This window comes from Centroberyx affinis, unplaced genomic scaffold (genome assembly GCF_046629955.1).
Source record: "Centroberyx affinis isolate AG114_WGS23_722 - 3 ecotype Tasmania unplaced genomic scaffold, CSIRO-AGI_Caff_v1 ptg006035l_1, whole genome shotgun sequence".
Taxonomy (NCBI): Eukaryota; Metazoa; Chordata; class Actinopteri; order Beryciformes; family Berycidae; genus Centroberyx; species Centroberyx affinis.
In genome coordinates, this window is record NW_027283069.1 from 2,741 (window position 1) to 19,050 (window position 16,310).

Below are 16,310 nucleotides of genomic sequence, written 5' to 3' on the forward strand. Positions count from 1 at the left end.
ATCTGGAAATTTGCATATGATTTTGATGTGGTTTTACTGTGCAAATTGGTGTCTTCTTGGACTGCATGGGTTAGTGTAGTAGAGGAGGTTTCCAGGGTAGAGGAACCCATCAATATGAATTTTTGTGTTTTACCTTCATTCTTGGCCTTTGGTGAGTAGTAACATCTGCTCCTGCAGTTCTTTTAAGTGACAAAATTAATTCTGCATGTGGGAACATCTGCCAACTTTTTGCCTTTTCTTCTCATGATTTTTGTTTGCTAATGCCCATGACAAATTGCCCTCTGGTAAGGACGAGTGCTTGTACTTTCAGCTTGATTTGTCTAGACTTTCAAATGTTTAAAAGATATTTAGAAAGATGGATGTGTTACAAATTGAGATTGATTTTATTATTCATTGTGTTCTGCATGTTTATATTTATTTTCACTAGCCACTTCTGCTAAAGAGGTTATGTTTTTGCCCATTAGGTTGTTTGTCTGTCTTTTAGCAGGATATCTAAAAAAAAAAAAAAAACTCAGACCATTTCCAGGTGGTGATAAAAACGTTGTCATTTATTTTCATTGAGATTGGGCAAATATTGGACAAACATCTAAAACATGTGTACAGTGCAATACAGTAAGATTATTGTCACTGTGGGCTCATCATCTGTGGCCTACATCCTCAGAAAATTGCACACCTGTAGCTCGTAAGGCTAATTTTTAATGAATGTTTGAAGTTTTAAACTTTAGACGGTTGCTACAGCACCACCATCTGGGAGATTGGCAGTTTACTGTGTGTGTCATTTGGACCGTTTTCCCTTATCACTCCCTCTTTGCTGTGCATGTAGATTGTGCAATGCCTGGTGCCTCTTGCATTTTTTTCCTGATTTAAAACACTTAATAGTCTAAACCAGTCGTCTTCAACTGGGGTTCCGCAGAGGTACTGCAGGGGGTCCGCCAATTTTCGTCAAAATAATTTATGTGAAAAATTGAAAAATGTATTTTAGACAAAAATAATAATATTGAGTAAACTCCAAGCATTAATAGGCAATAATAAGCTACTTTTGACAAAATGATTTACAAAATTAATGATTCCCATTCAACCACGGTACGTGATGCAGAGCCTAACACGTGACCAACCGCCATTGAAAAAAAATTGCTGGCTTGCTAGCAAGCTAAGTGTTGGCTAAAACACAGTTCGGTGGTAAAATAATTAATAACTAGCCTACTACTAGGTTAATATGTGAAGTAGAATGGATCGCTTTGTAACAGTAACTAGGCCTCGAGCTCGGGATCCTACCGTTACTCCTTCCACCTCGTCTGAGGCCACAGGTGTTGGGGCTGCCCCAGCAGCAGAGGGTAAACGCAAAAGAGAGAAGTCCTGAAAATATTCAGAAACCTACCTAAAGTTTGGATTTACCTTCAAATAAACCGAAGGGATTGAATTGCCGGTGTGTGTTGTTTGTTTGGCGATGCTCTCAAACGAAAGCATGAAGCCATCAAAGCTGTCACCCTGAAGCTAAAGTTAAGCTAAATGTTTCATTGTTAAAAAAAAAAAAAGTATAAGCCTCATCAATAATAATCATAATAATAATAATCATCAATAATAATTATGTATAAACATTTTAGCAACCGTAAAGATAATAACTGAGTATATAAATAGGTTAATAAGGGATTATAAATATGTTATTATAGGCCAGGCTTAAAATGCAACATAATTTTATTTTTTTTTAATCTAGGGGGTCCCTGCTCTGTTTCTCTATCGACCAAGGGGTCCTTGGGCTGAAAAAGGTTGAAGACCCCTGGTCTTAACATTTGGCATGCGTGTTTTTTGTTTTTTTTTGTGATCAATTATTTATTTTGTATATAAGGAAGGGGGAGCACCATCACAGTCACAAAAGTGACACAAGACAAACAAAGCAAAGTGTACTACAACAGACCCCCCCCCCCCCATTTCCCTTGTTTTGTGTTTTGGCATAATGTAATCGTGCTGTAGAAAGCTCCAGCTGTGCAATATCCCGGTAGGAAGAGTGCCATTCCCTCACCGACAGTGCATGTGGTGGTTTCCAGCGACGAGCTACCATCCTTTTAGCAGCTGTGAGACCAGCTAACAAGTGGCACCTATCATTTGTAGTTAGCTCCAAAGAGGAGGTGTCATTAAGTAATAGCAGACACTGTGAGTGAGGGATGGCTCTCTCCATAATACTAGACATAATACTTGAGACATTTTCCCAAAATCTATTAACCTCCGGGCACTGCCAGACCATATGAAGAAAAGTGCCAATGGTATTATCTGGACAGAAGTCGCAATATGGATTAGCTCTGAGTTTCATTTGTTGTAATCTTCGCGGTGTAAAATAAGACCTGTGAATACACTTATAGTGTATCATTTGATGGTTCGGATTTCTGGATGACAGGGATATATTTGACCATATAGTGTGCCAATCCAGATCTCCAGAAGTGTTGATATCTCTCTTCCAGAGTCTGTTAAGTGGCAAAGGTTTATATGAGGTTATAAATTTATAAAGGTCAGAGACAATACCATTGTTTTTACCTTTGGTGCCAAGTATCAAATGAAGGGGGTGAGTTTCCAAATCAGTGCCCCATGGGACACCTTGGGCACGCATTGCTGCATGCAACTGTAGATAAAAAAAGAAAGAAGTGCCCGGAAGATTATAGGACCTTTGTAAATCTTGGAATTCATGGAGACCTTGTTGCCCTAAAATGTCTTGGAGAGTATGAACACCTTTGTCACTCCACTGTGGAAAGAAAATTGGCTTCCCATCTATCAAGAGAGAATAGTTATGAAAAATTGGAGATTGACGAAAGAATTTGTTGCAATTTTTAGCAAATTGCTGGACTTTATGCCACACAGTGAAAAGGTATGATATAATTGGCCCGTTTCACTATCGTATGGGGTATGTTGGAATATATCACATTTGGTAGATTATGTGGATGTATTAATTGTTCTTCAATGGGGCGCCACAACACACAAGTCTCTGGATTCAACCAGGTAGTAAGTGGACGCAGAGCAAAACACCATGAATACCTTTCAAAATTAGGCAGGTTAACGCCTCCTGATAATTTATGCCTTTGCAAAGTAGAAGCTTTGATTCTGGGTTTTTTCTTGTTCCACAAAAAAGTGCTGATAACAGAATGCAACTTCTTCCAGTAGCCATCTGGTGGGGCTAGAGGTATCATTGACCTAATAAAATTAATACAAGGCAATACATTCATCTTAATGACTGAAAGTCTAGACTGAAAGGAGGTAGGGAGTGTACCCCATCTCTTTAAATCGCCATCTATGTCGTTTAGAACTTTATTGTAGTTGTTAGGAATTAATATGTTATGGGAAGGATAGATGGAGACCCCTAAGTATTTAAAATTGCGAACGACAGGAATACTAAAGGTGGTGTCTGCCCACTTAATTCACCCAATGGCATTAATGCTGATTTTGCCCAGTTAATTTTATATCCAGAGATATTACTAAAAAATGCAGCATGCGTGGTTTGTATATATATGAAATAGGTTTTGGCTTATGTGTTCAGCATTTTTCAATACATTTTCTGATTGTCTAGTTGAAGGACTACACCGACCTTTTGGGAAATCATCTCTTATGTCTCTGGTAGATAGACTATCTCTGTCCTGTGTACGTTAACATGTTAGCATACAACACGTTAAGTGTCCGTAGACAGCTAACATTGTCTATTGTCTATTGTCTATTGTCTGTTTTCTAAAAAGTCAGTCTAGTCCTTTAACTGTGTAGTGTGAACCTATTATGTCTGGTTATTATTGTCCTCTCAAGCGTGACATCATCGGCCCAAATAAAGGTTTCAGACCCCACCCACTTTTAGTCTACTGTGAAAATGAATATGGGTGTAAAATGATTGCTTTTAACTACATACAACGCTAGTATTGACTATTTTTGCTTTCGAGGGTTCCTCTACTATACATTTGTTGAGGTGGATTCTGAAGTGTTTTGTGTTTTGAAGCTGACGATGACGACAACACTTGAGAGGAAGATAGCTGGTTTCAATAACAGTTATATACTCTTGAGGTCTTTTGTGCATTTGTTTTTGAATTAAATTGAAATTAATTAATTGATTAATGAATTGAAATTAACTTTGGTCTTAAGGGATAATTACCGTTCTCTTTAACCAGGGCCTTATTTTCCTAGTTTTTGTCATCATGATTGATTGTGTTAAAAATTTCTCCACTTACTTCACTGTAGAGCTGCAGTGCTGCAGTACACACTCAAGGGCCAAAGCTCCAACAGTTGATTAAAACACATCTTTTCAACACAATAACACTCACACTGCAATGGGACCTGCCTACATCCAATTTTCCAATTATCCATGTCCTGAAACTTGTGTGTGTTGCGGTGTTACAGATGTTAATTTAACTAGTGTGAACTGATTGGCAAGTAGACCGCACAAGTCCTCTGAAACTGTGTTCATATGTTCATTTTGGATGTGGAACCAGTAAAACACATAAAGAACGCTTTCAAACTAAAGCAACAAAATCTCGTTATTTTTCTTCTTCTGATGTCACCTGAACGCAGCAGAAAAAAACGGCAGCAAGTAAAGTAAACAAGGAAGTGTATGAGCAACGCTAAAAAGGTATCAAATGGACTACTGTCAGAAATGTCGTGATAATTGCTCAATCACAGTTATTTAAAGACGTGTAACTGCAGTGTGTTATTGTGTTGAAAGGATATATTTTAATCGCTATTTAGGTTCCACTAGAGATTGCAGTGGCCCTGTGGGTGTGTATTGGAGAGCAGCGCTCCTGCCAAACTGAAGCTACATAAAGCTCTGCAATGAAGTAAGCGACAAACGTTTTAACGCAACTAATCGCCATGATGTCAAAAACTAGGAAAATAAGGCACAGGTTGATATTAACTGGATTTATCCAAGACAGACCACCGTCTCCACAACAAGTGGTTGCGCTTTATTGGGATTGGTGGCAACCAAATCTTCACTTCCTGCTGCCATCGGCCTTGTGAGACAAACATAAAGTTTTCCTTATATCTGAAGGGTGCAGCTCCTAAGACTGAATCTGTGCCAGAAAGAGCTGTCCTGCGTAGATGTTGCTCTTCATGGACGTTTAGAATTGACATTGTTCGTTGTCCTGGGGGATTCTATGTGTACCGTCTGCTTGACCCCATTGGACGTGATGACACAATTTTGAGGCAAATAATCAAATGCTCATATTTAATTTTTATTGGAGATATGTTCAGGAAGTTGACTAAAGCTATACCTACAAGAGTTAATATGTTTCTGTGTGTGTGTGTGTAATTTCTGTCCAGATCCCTCTAAATGTACTGAAGACTCCTGTGGTCCTCTGGCTAAGTGCACTATAACTCTGAAAGGCTGTAAATGTGTCTCTGGGTGCAAAATTCCTCCAGATCACCTGCCAACAGGAAAATCATATGGCTGCCAAGGTAACTGTGTTTGGATTCCTGTTTCAATATAACAAAGTGGTGGAGGCTCTTCATTCCTTGTGCGGTTCTTCAACAGCAACATCAGAGGGTTTAGTTTAAGTTTAAGTTGTTTGAAACAGTTCTAATGTTTTCTACCTGGATATGATGGATACAAATGGATTCAATGCAACACCTAACTGATATCTCCCAACAGATATAGATGAGTGTGTAGAGACCTTAGATATCTGTGGTCCTTATTCCATCTGTACCAACACGCCTGGAGCCTACACCTGCGCCTGTCTACCGGGGTTCACCCCAACTAACCCTGAAACAAAGACAAGCAAGTCCAATCCATGTGCTGGTATGAAGGAAAATGCAACTGTACACACGTGCACACATACACACATACAAGTATTGTATGGCACACAAATTCACTTCACAAGATTTTTTAATCATATAGATATCAACGAGTGTCAGGAGATCAACTGTGGCGACCATGGGACGTGTGTGAACAATGCAGGAAGTTATGTCTGCACCTGTGATGAAGGATTCTACTTACCTCATGCATCTCCTCATTGTGAAGGTTTGATATCATATTAGGGCAATTTCTCAGGCAAACCACCCTGGTGATGAAATGAATGGCAATGTAATTTCAGTGTTAAATCCTCTGTTGATGCCTTACTAGTTGTATGTAGAGCTGTATGTTGTTTTAACATAAATACCACATTTGATCTTTGTCTCACCATAGACATCAATGTGAATCAAACTTTATCGGGCAACACAATTTAATCCACTAGAAGCTCAGACCTGTAATTTCTTTTCAATTGTTATATTGTTACTTTTAGAGGTACAATAAATGTTGTTATTGTATTGTATATTAATTTTATCATTATTATTCAGTAAAATTATGAGAAAGAAGGGCGGCTGCTGTGCTAAGAAAAGCCATAAACAAGATTTGATAGGATTTCTGTGTTATTTGTTGTTATTACATTATTTACATGGACAGCTGATGAAGTGATGCATGGTGATACATATAGCGGAATCTTTCTGTGATTGTAAGACAAAAAATACTTTGACATTTCAGATAAAGGCACATTGTTGTATAAGCAGTTTTCTATGTATGTAATATGCAATAAGCTATGTTTGCTAATGGTGCAGCTGCTAACATTAACTAGCAAGCCAAGTAGATTAATATTACTGTGTTCTCATAGAAGACATTATGGCATCTGATCAGCTACGGAGCCAGAGATGAGATTACATTCAAATCACATTCAATCATTGATATGAAGAAAATAATTTTGCTTGCTAATTTTTGTGTCTCTTCCTTAGATATTGACGAGTGTTTCAACTCAAGTATCTGTGGTCCTAACTCTGTCTGCACCAACACACTTGGAGCTCACATCTGTGTTTGTCAATCGGGGTTTCAAGCAGCAGACACTGAGTCAGTGCCCAGCATCTTTAACTTTTGTAAAGGTAATCCCAAATGTCTTAGAGGTGAAATGTGCAGTGTGATTGCCATTTGTGGCTAGGTTATCTAATTTTGGGAAATTTGCATATTATATTAATCTTTATACACTCTTTCTCTTCAGACATAGACGAGTGTGTGACAAATGGCACTATCTGCGGTCCCAATGCAGACTGTCACAACTCTATTGGAACTCATATCTGTAGCTGTCTCGCAGGTTACCGCCTGTACAACGTCGCCTTCATAGCCAGTAATGTCAACCCATGCCAAGGTGTGTCAACTCGTTCGATGTTTGAATATAGTGACAACTTATGTGTCTTTATATGAAAGCAGGTGTCACTTACGTGACATCAAAGCTGCTTCAGTTCTCTCACCTACTGTATGTTCTCATTATTGTGTTTGTAGAATGCTCACGGAAACATATGATATGGCCATAGTTTCAAAAATATCAGCAAAACGTTCCTGTTAGTGATGAATCCGTTATCCATTTGATTTCATTGCAGTCTCTAATGATTAATTTTAGGAACGAATAAGGAGGTAAGAAAATCACCTTTGGTTAAGGGTTAGGGTTAAGCTTCGACTTTTTAGCAGCTTGCCACATCTTACACTTAGACCTCCAAGTCACCTGGTTGTTGCACTGCCGTAGTTCTCCTGTTTACACCCTAAATTTGTGTTCTCTAAACAGACATAGATGAGTGTGGTGAGACACCAGGTTTGTGTGGGCCACAAACTGTGTGTACTAATGTACCAGGGACCTTCAATTGTTCCTGTCCTGATGGGTTTTTCCCCTCCACTGGAGTCTGGTGGAAGATGGGGGTATCACAGTGTCAGAGTAAGTTTTGTGGACCAATACAACAAAAATTACCAAAAACGGACCAATTATTCTTATCGACATATGATCTAATATGATGTTTCTCTCTCCCCCATCACAGGTGTTCAAGATATCCTAAATGATCTGAATCCTCCTGAAGTAACTTTTAACTTTGTTTTTCTACAATTGTTCAAACTATGCTAATAATAAGATAGTAGTTCATTATTATTGTACTTGGACACTGTGTGGTTTGTGGTCTAGCCAGAACCATATCAAGGAGACAAGACAGTGACAGCTTGGCTGAAGACAAATTTAAGTAATGCTAATGGGAGTCTGCTGAGGAAATAATTTAGCCAAAAGCCAAAGAAAACACAAAATTCATGTTGTTATGAGCACAGTCTTAAAATCACAATTTCTACACCATCTGTTTATACTATGGTTGCCTCATATGTAGACCGTGAATGGCCTCAGGAAATGAAAAAGATATATATGCTGAGGCCAGTTTACTACATTCAGGAAACAAGATGCTATTAAGTGCACAGGAGACAAGCCTCATGCCCTCATTTTCATTAATCAAAGTGCACAAAATACATATTGTTCCCTATTATTTTGGTAGGGTATCCTTGTTCTCAGTACTTTGTGCACACAATTTTATGCAAACAAATTAATTCAAATGTGAACACAATTAAGAAAATGTGCATAGTTTTTTTTAAGCATGTGCTTGATGTAGCTTAACTCAGCTCAGTGAGTTTCATAAAAGCAACCGATTTCAGCCACTAGCCATCACTTCAGTTTGGAGTTGAGTTATCAAGAAAATAACAAGATTTCTCTAGAGGTAACAAGAAAGCAACACATTCACTCGTTTTGCATGCAACATGTTTCATATACTGTATATCGTGTGCACAATAGCAGTTATACTTTACACATGGATGGATAACTCAAAATGTGGACCAAATGAAAATAAGTAGCAGATTATAGATGATGTTTGTGGTGGTGACACATTTCTGCTTGCATTGGCTTTTGTCATGACAATACATTCACAGTGATATACTGTCTGATTCAGAACATCTTTAAAATAATAAACCATCATAAAAAATGTTTGTAGCCGTTGTCAGCAACTAATTAACATGTCGGGTATGTGTTCCTCTTACAGGGCCAGACTAGGGAAATGTTTTTCCTCAATAGACTGGGCAAGCAGCTGAACGACAAAGCAGATAACAGCCTATCAGAGCCAGTCAGTTGGGAAGATTGATATGAGCCATGAATTCATCATTCATCATTGTTCAGAAATTTTGTTAGCTTACTGTTTGTTTCATTCATTCTTTCGAACTCTTCCTCATTATATATCCTCTCTTGTCAGATGGTAATCAACATCTTCTCCACAGTTGCGGTACTTTTACCTTCTGTCATCACTCACATCACTGTGTGTGTGTGTGTGTGTGTGTTTGGTGGGAAATGGGAGGTGTCTGTTCATTCATTCATTCATTCATTCATGCAATCACTCAGTTTCTAAGTCATTGACTCATTGCCATAGATGGTGTCTGGAATTGGAGTTCAGTCCAGATCAGGTCAGAAGACGAGTTCTCAGGGAGATGGGAAGACTGGCGGTGTTGTCCTGGACATCTCTGAATGTCTGGCTTCTTCCCTGGTGGAGCAAACTCAGAATCACACCAACAAAACTGTGCAGACTTCAACAGTGGGTAAGACAACATTCCCTTTACACCTGGTATTCACATGCATCTCATATCCTGAGTGTTTCTGGATACCATTTAGCCGGATTACATTTACACCATTAATGTGTGTCTCGGCTGTCAGTGTCAAGTCCACATTGAGATCTGGTTGCTTTCTCGCGCAAGATTCACACAACCTCATCACTTCCTCCCCCAATGGTTACGTTTTGAAAGAACTGTGGGTGTGGGTCATTTGAAAGATAGTGGCCGCTCATCAAGTTGCATTATTATATCTTTAAATGGAGGAGGAATCCATCTTAGACAACTTGTATACCGTAGACAGCAGCAGAGGGGATGGCTGCTGCTTCTTTCATTTCAGCCATGGGCAGTGCCACCACTGTTAGAGGACTGTATGGATGTGGGAATGAAGGCAAGACTGGTGAAGTATTTTTGCCTGTGCAGGCTAGCTATTGTATGCTGGAAAAAAAAACAGTGTAATTACATAAGTGTACATGTAATGTACACTTATGGTTACAATGTGTCCCTGACCACCTCCGGAGGTGGTTTGGGCTATCAGATTACAATTTGTCCTCAGTGCATCTTGGGTGTATTTACACCTGTATTTTTGTGTAGTTAAGCGCTCTCCCATTATAATCCAATCACCCAAGACACATGTTAATGCCTGGTATAAAGGGACATGCAGTGTAGATGTAATGCAGTGTTGGGATTAATTTAGGATGTAATGAGTAATTAATTATTAGAAATGACTAGTCAACCTCTTCTAATTCCTGTCCATGTGCCAGATTTGAGTCTACAAGCTATTGGTCCAGGGAGCAACACTGAGAACAGCACTTCCCTCTCAGCCAAAGGAAACACCATGGAGATCAACCTGCAAGCTGTAGCCAAAAGCAACAATGGTGAGAGGTTGATGATGATGATAATGATGATGATGATGATGATGATGATGATGATGATGATGATGATGATGATGATGACGATAATTACGAAGGCATAGACAAATGATTAACTGATGATGAATGAAAGTTTGACGGCCTGTATCTCCAGGTTCTGCAGCAGCTGCCTTCATGACACTCAGAGGGATGGAGAATCTTCTTAGTCATCAATACTTTCAAACAGAGAACAAGACAGAGATGTACTCTGATGTCATCACTGCCACCCTGCCCAAAACCAACCACAGCAATTTCTCCGAGCCTGTCAACTTCACTATCCAACACAAGAAGGTGTCCCACAGTCCATCCAACCATCCATCCATCCACTTCTCTAACAACATAAAGGTATTTTGTGACTAATAATCTTTGTTTCTCTTGGTTCTTCAGAGATTACCTGACTCTGGTACGGTGACCTGTGTGTACTGGGAGGACAAAGGAGAGAAGAAAAGAGAGAGACAGGGAGATGACAAGGGAGGAGATGAGGGAGAGACCATGCGTTGGTCAGTAGAGGGCTGTTGGGTTGCATACTCTGATGAAAACTACACAGTGTGCAGCTGCTCTCACCTTTCCACCTTTGCCCTCATCCTGCAAATTGGGGAGGTAAGATATGTTTGTACATGTGTTTTGCTAAGTCCCACACCCAAGGTCAGGTTGATCAGAGTGTGTGTGTGTGTGTGTGTGTGTGTGTGTGTGTGTGTGTGTGTGTGTGTGTTCCTCTGTCTTCTCAGCCTCCACCAGAGGATCCTTTCCTAGAATGGCTGAACCGAGTGTGTGTAATTATTGGGCTGTTCTTCTTTGCTTTGGCCATCCTCACCTTCCTCCTGTGTAGTTGGAACCCCAAGATCAACAACACAGCCCGTCTTCACCTCTGCATCAGCCTCGGCCTATCCCATCTACTGCTGCTGTGGAATGACAGATATGTCAAACAGGAGGTATCGGTCATTAGTAGTTAATGCGTTTTGTATTGTCGTCTTATGCTTGGATGAAAAGTATGATGACCATAGAAAGGAAATCATACATGCAAAGTGTATCAGAGTGGAATAAGTTTGTTGAAGTCACCTCTCTGGTAGAAAGTCCATCTTTCACCAAATTCAAGGACTTGCTTCTAAATTATTACTATCAGCAGTGCATCTACCAGGCACAAGGCTCCTGAGATCAAAACTGAGAAGAGTGTCACTGGAAGAATGCTATGTGCCAACGATGACTGGCAGCTTTAGAGCAGCATTCATTTTTGATGTAGGGAACCAACCTATAAACCTGTGTCAAACCTTAAAGCATAATGCCAGATTCTTGCTAATTTCAACTTTTCAAAAATCTTACTGAGGACGTTAAAGGTGCTGTGTGTAGCATATTAACATCAATAAATCATTACTACATTTATTTTGAGACATTAGTATATTAACTGTATACAAACAAGACCATCGTGGAGAAGATTGGCAGCCTCTTCCAGCCTCAACACTGTATTTTACAGTGTGCCACAAGGTTGGTCTCCATTTAACTTAACCAAACCAGATAAGTAAATAATGAATATTTAAAACTACTGCGTAAATAATGTGAAACCACCAGTGCAATCAAACTGTATTTCCTCTACTCCTCTGTAGGGGTGAGGGGATAATCGATTCTTTATTGATGCATCACAATTTATTCTTGAACAATTCTGCATCAATGCAGAAAACTCAGTAATCTGATATTTAAAAACTTATTTCACAACATTATGACCGACTGAGTGATTTTTTAAGTTGTATTAATACTTTACACTATTGTGGTTGTTATAGTATTAACGTTAGCTATTTTATTAAATCTATATAAAATTTGAATTTGTACTGAATACTATCACTAAAAAATATATAAGCAGTTATTCCAAATGACCAACAGGTGGCAGTATAACCGCTGTAACTGACAGACGGCAGCTGCCGGTATTTGGCGATGTCATGACGTCTCGACGCATTGCTGCCTTGGAAGTCTGTCTTAATCCAGATACCTTTACAGCTACCTTCATACAAAAACGCTGCCTCCAAAGGACACTGCCTCGCTAGACAGCAAGGCAGCAGGCAGCTGCCTTCCGTTTGAGACACAGCCACTGGACTGTCTGAAATCGACCTGAAATCGACCAGCCTTCTAGAATGGCCAGCCAATCAGAGCAGTAGCTCATTAGCATAAGAAGCTGCTTATGTAAAACGACATATTTTCTTGTAGGTGGGAAACAACCACTGGGAAGTGAATAGCTAAAGCTATAACTAAACAATTTTTACTGAAAAAAACTAAAAACTTAACAGATGTATTTTATAGACACCAGGTAATTATATAAAATCGCTGAAAAAGCAAAACATACCCCTCCTTTAATGTACAAATTGACCAGTGACCAAATTGACCATGTGTACATTGACTGTTTGTCCACATAAACTGTAACATATATATTCGATTTACAGATTTTCATAATTAATTTTCTACAGCTGGCCTGCACTGTCATAGCTGGGCTGCTCCACTTCCTGGTAGTGGCCAGTTTTGTGTGGATGCTGTTGGAAGCTGTGCAGCTGCACCTGTTGGTTTGGAGGCTTTCCAAGGTGCAGGTCATTGAGAGGGACGGCCTCCCCAAGCCACTTCTCTACCTGATTGGTTACGGTGTTCCCCTGGTGATTGTGGCCGTGTCAGCATGGGTGAAGTCTGATGGCTATGGTGGTACTGAGATGTGAGTAGCACAAATAATTTAGTATAGCAACAGAGTGAACACAGAGACATACATAAACACACACATTCATACACACACACAAACACGCTACATTATTGCTCTCACATATTAGATATTGTGTTCATGATACAGGTGCTGGCTGAGCACAGATGACAACTTCAACTGGGCTTTAACAGGGCCAGTAATTGCGGCCCTCACTGTGAGTGGATTATCATGGATTTATACTTACACAAATGTAGACTGGGCTCATATATACAATTACTCATATATAAGCTCATGTACACTCACTTTTTCTGGTTCTCTCCTTCAGCTGAATTTGATCTTGTTCTGTGCAACTCTCTGGTGTCTGAGACCTACACTGGCCAACATGAAGAGTAACATCTCTCAGTCAAAAGATACCAGGTTTGTGTTTTAAAGTAAATCAAGTTCTGTTAAGACAAGTGCAACAGAGATAATACTGGAGCCTAGAGTGAATTTCCCCAAGGGGATCAATGAAGTGCTATCTTATGTTAAATATGTTTTACTGGCACTCATGCCCTTATTTCATGCCTGCATTTTGCCATGACTATTATGGTTATAGAAAGAGCTTCTGTTGTTGCACTTGTTCTCTTTTTTCAGGAAACCTGGGTTATATACATAACCTACCATTGTACTATATGTCACACAGAGAATGTGGGTGTGTGTGTACTATCACTAGTCTCAGGGTCGTTACTGGAAAAAAGTAATACTTGAGAGAAGTAATTAGTTACACTACTCGTTACATTGCATAATAAAGATAGAGCCTACAGCAAAGTCCATAATGGGTGATAGTCTGTCACTGCCCTGGCCTAGAACAAGACCCAAAACAATTCACTTGGCCAATTAGCTATCTCCCCCTGACAAATAAAAGTACTTGAAGGCACATTTTAAATTCTGACTTTCAGAGTCAGTTTTACCACTTTGTTGGCTCATTCACATGCGCTCTAGTCGTAATTTCAATATTTCCTACATGTCTTGAAGGAATATAATACCAATAAAGAGGTTAAAGAAGCTAAAGAATGTAACTCAAGCAATAACCTATCTGTTAGATCAGTAATTGTAATGTGATTACGGAAATTGGGACAATTTGCCTTACTTACTTACCGTTACAGGTAAAAAATAATGTGGTAACAGTAATGCATTACTTTGTAAGTAGCCGGCCCGTACCTCTTGTGAAAAAGAGCAGGAATGTGTTGCCTGGGACAGACAGGCCAACAACACATTGCACAGTCTGTGGAAGTTTGTCCTACCAAGGTGACACAGGGTCAAGGGGGAACTAATAAGGAATAAGCTCCAGTGTGTCATACTGTGAGCCTGACGTCTCTTTATATAGGCCTGCCTGCTATGTGCTTGTTGACCTCAGCTACAGCGTCTGTGGAGGCAGACTTCTGCCATTCTCTGTGTTCCAGGGAGCTATTATCTTCTTTCTTTTTGTTTTATAATGTGCCGTGACGATACACTGTCTCCCTCAGACTTATTGTGTTCAAGATCGTGGCCCAGTTTATCGTGCTGGGCTGTCCTGGATCCTAGGCCTGTACCAGTCCAACATCTTCTTTCAGTTCCTCTTTATCATTCTCAACTGACAACAAGGGACCTTCCTCTACATCATCCACTGTCTGCTCAACAAGGAGGTACAACATAAAATTGATTTTGTGTTTCAAGAAATCCAAGTATAATTGTTTGTAAAATAAGATCAGAAATTGTAAGGAGTTAAAGTCCTATGTTTGTTGAGTGTTTATTTTCCACAGGTGCAAGAGGAGTACAAAAAATGGCTAACCTGCTCCTCTGACTCCTCTCCACAAGCCTCTCTGGTAGGATTAGGTTTATTTATTTTTCTTAAATTCATGTTCCCTGTGTAATATATTAAAAGTAGTTAATAATATCTCTATGGTGAAACCCTCTCAACTTCTTTGTGTTATGCACTATATCACAGAAAGAGACACCATCAGTTTCTGAAGACCTGGACAAGGCTCAAGGACTGCAGGGCTGAGGGTCACACCAAATAAAAAGAAAATCAGAGTGTGATTTTCTTTTGAGCATCTTCATATTTTTTACATATTGTAATGGGAATGGGCACATAGTAAGAGCCGTGTACAGTAGTTGTACAATTTTAAAACATTGAAATGTGACATGGAAGTGTGGCAAACAAGAACTGTGTGTGAATGTGTCCTGTTTATATATTGTGATATTTATAACCAAAACAAAGATATGTTTAGGTAGGATAATTTGTATCATTTTATTGCCATTGTTATAGGTTGACAAGCATGTCTTGATTATATAGTAGGTAAAATGACGTTAATGAAGTTATGAAGTTGAAGTTATGAAGTTAGAAGAGACAGCTCCAACCATTTTTTTTTATCATCATCTCAATGTAATTTGACCATCTGAAGCAGTACTGTACATCTTTTCTTAAAATGTTTGACTTGTAGATGGGAAATCAACTTAGATGGAACCTTGTTAAACCACCATAACTCAAAATAGAGGTGTGTTTTACCCCAGTGTTAACAAATATTACAAAATCTAAGCAAACATTTTACAGCCTTAGACATACATACAAAACTTGGGGTGTCATTTACTGTCAGTCCTTGTATCAAAAGCTCAGACAATAAAAGTGAAGTGAAAAAATGTTTAAGCTGCTAGTGGTGCAATATGACTGCAGATTACCTGTGTGCTAAATATCCTTATATTCCCACACAACCTTCTTTACTAGTAACATCTGACCTGACACTTGATGAGAATGCAACCATTTACTCTCGCTAGCAATCAACTGAGCATAGCCTGTCATACATAAACTAAGACCCATCAGACTCATTCAGCAAGAACAATGAATAAGTTAATAACTGCCTGGAGAAATGTGAGCACAGTGCAATCTAGATCATTCAATTAGTTTATTTCATCAGAGAAGCATTGTACATTTGTTTGTGTGTGTTTGGCTTCATGTGCGTGAGTAAATGGGACATTGCAAAGCTGTTGCAGTCATGGTTTTGTAACCCTAAATTTTATGTGAAGACTCCAGTCTCCCGGGCTGTGGGCAATAATCGGGCTACAGTGGTTGTTTGATCCTCTTTTTAATACCAGGCCAAAACGGCAATGTCAGTAGCAGGTAACAACTCAGCATTAGCTGTTCACATGTGCAGAGAGAATGTTGTGTCTCTTCAACAACGTCCCCCAACACACACATTACAGGTAGGAACTAAAATTACTCTGGGGGACTGACTAAATAAAATCTTATAATTATACAATAATAATAATACTAATAATAACAATAATAATCATATTAATAATGTTAGTAGTGATATATAATAATTAT

At 39.1% G+C, this 16,310-nt stretch overlaps 1 pseudogene; it reads left to right on the forward strand.

The window, feature by feature from the left end:
- Positions 1 to 6,726: 6,726 nt before the first annotated feature.
- On the forward strand, positions 6,727 to 14,990 carry LOC139638024 (adhesion G protein-coupled receptor E1-like; annotated as a pseudogene).
- Positions 14,991 to 16,310: the final 1,320 nt, after the last annotated feature.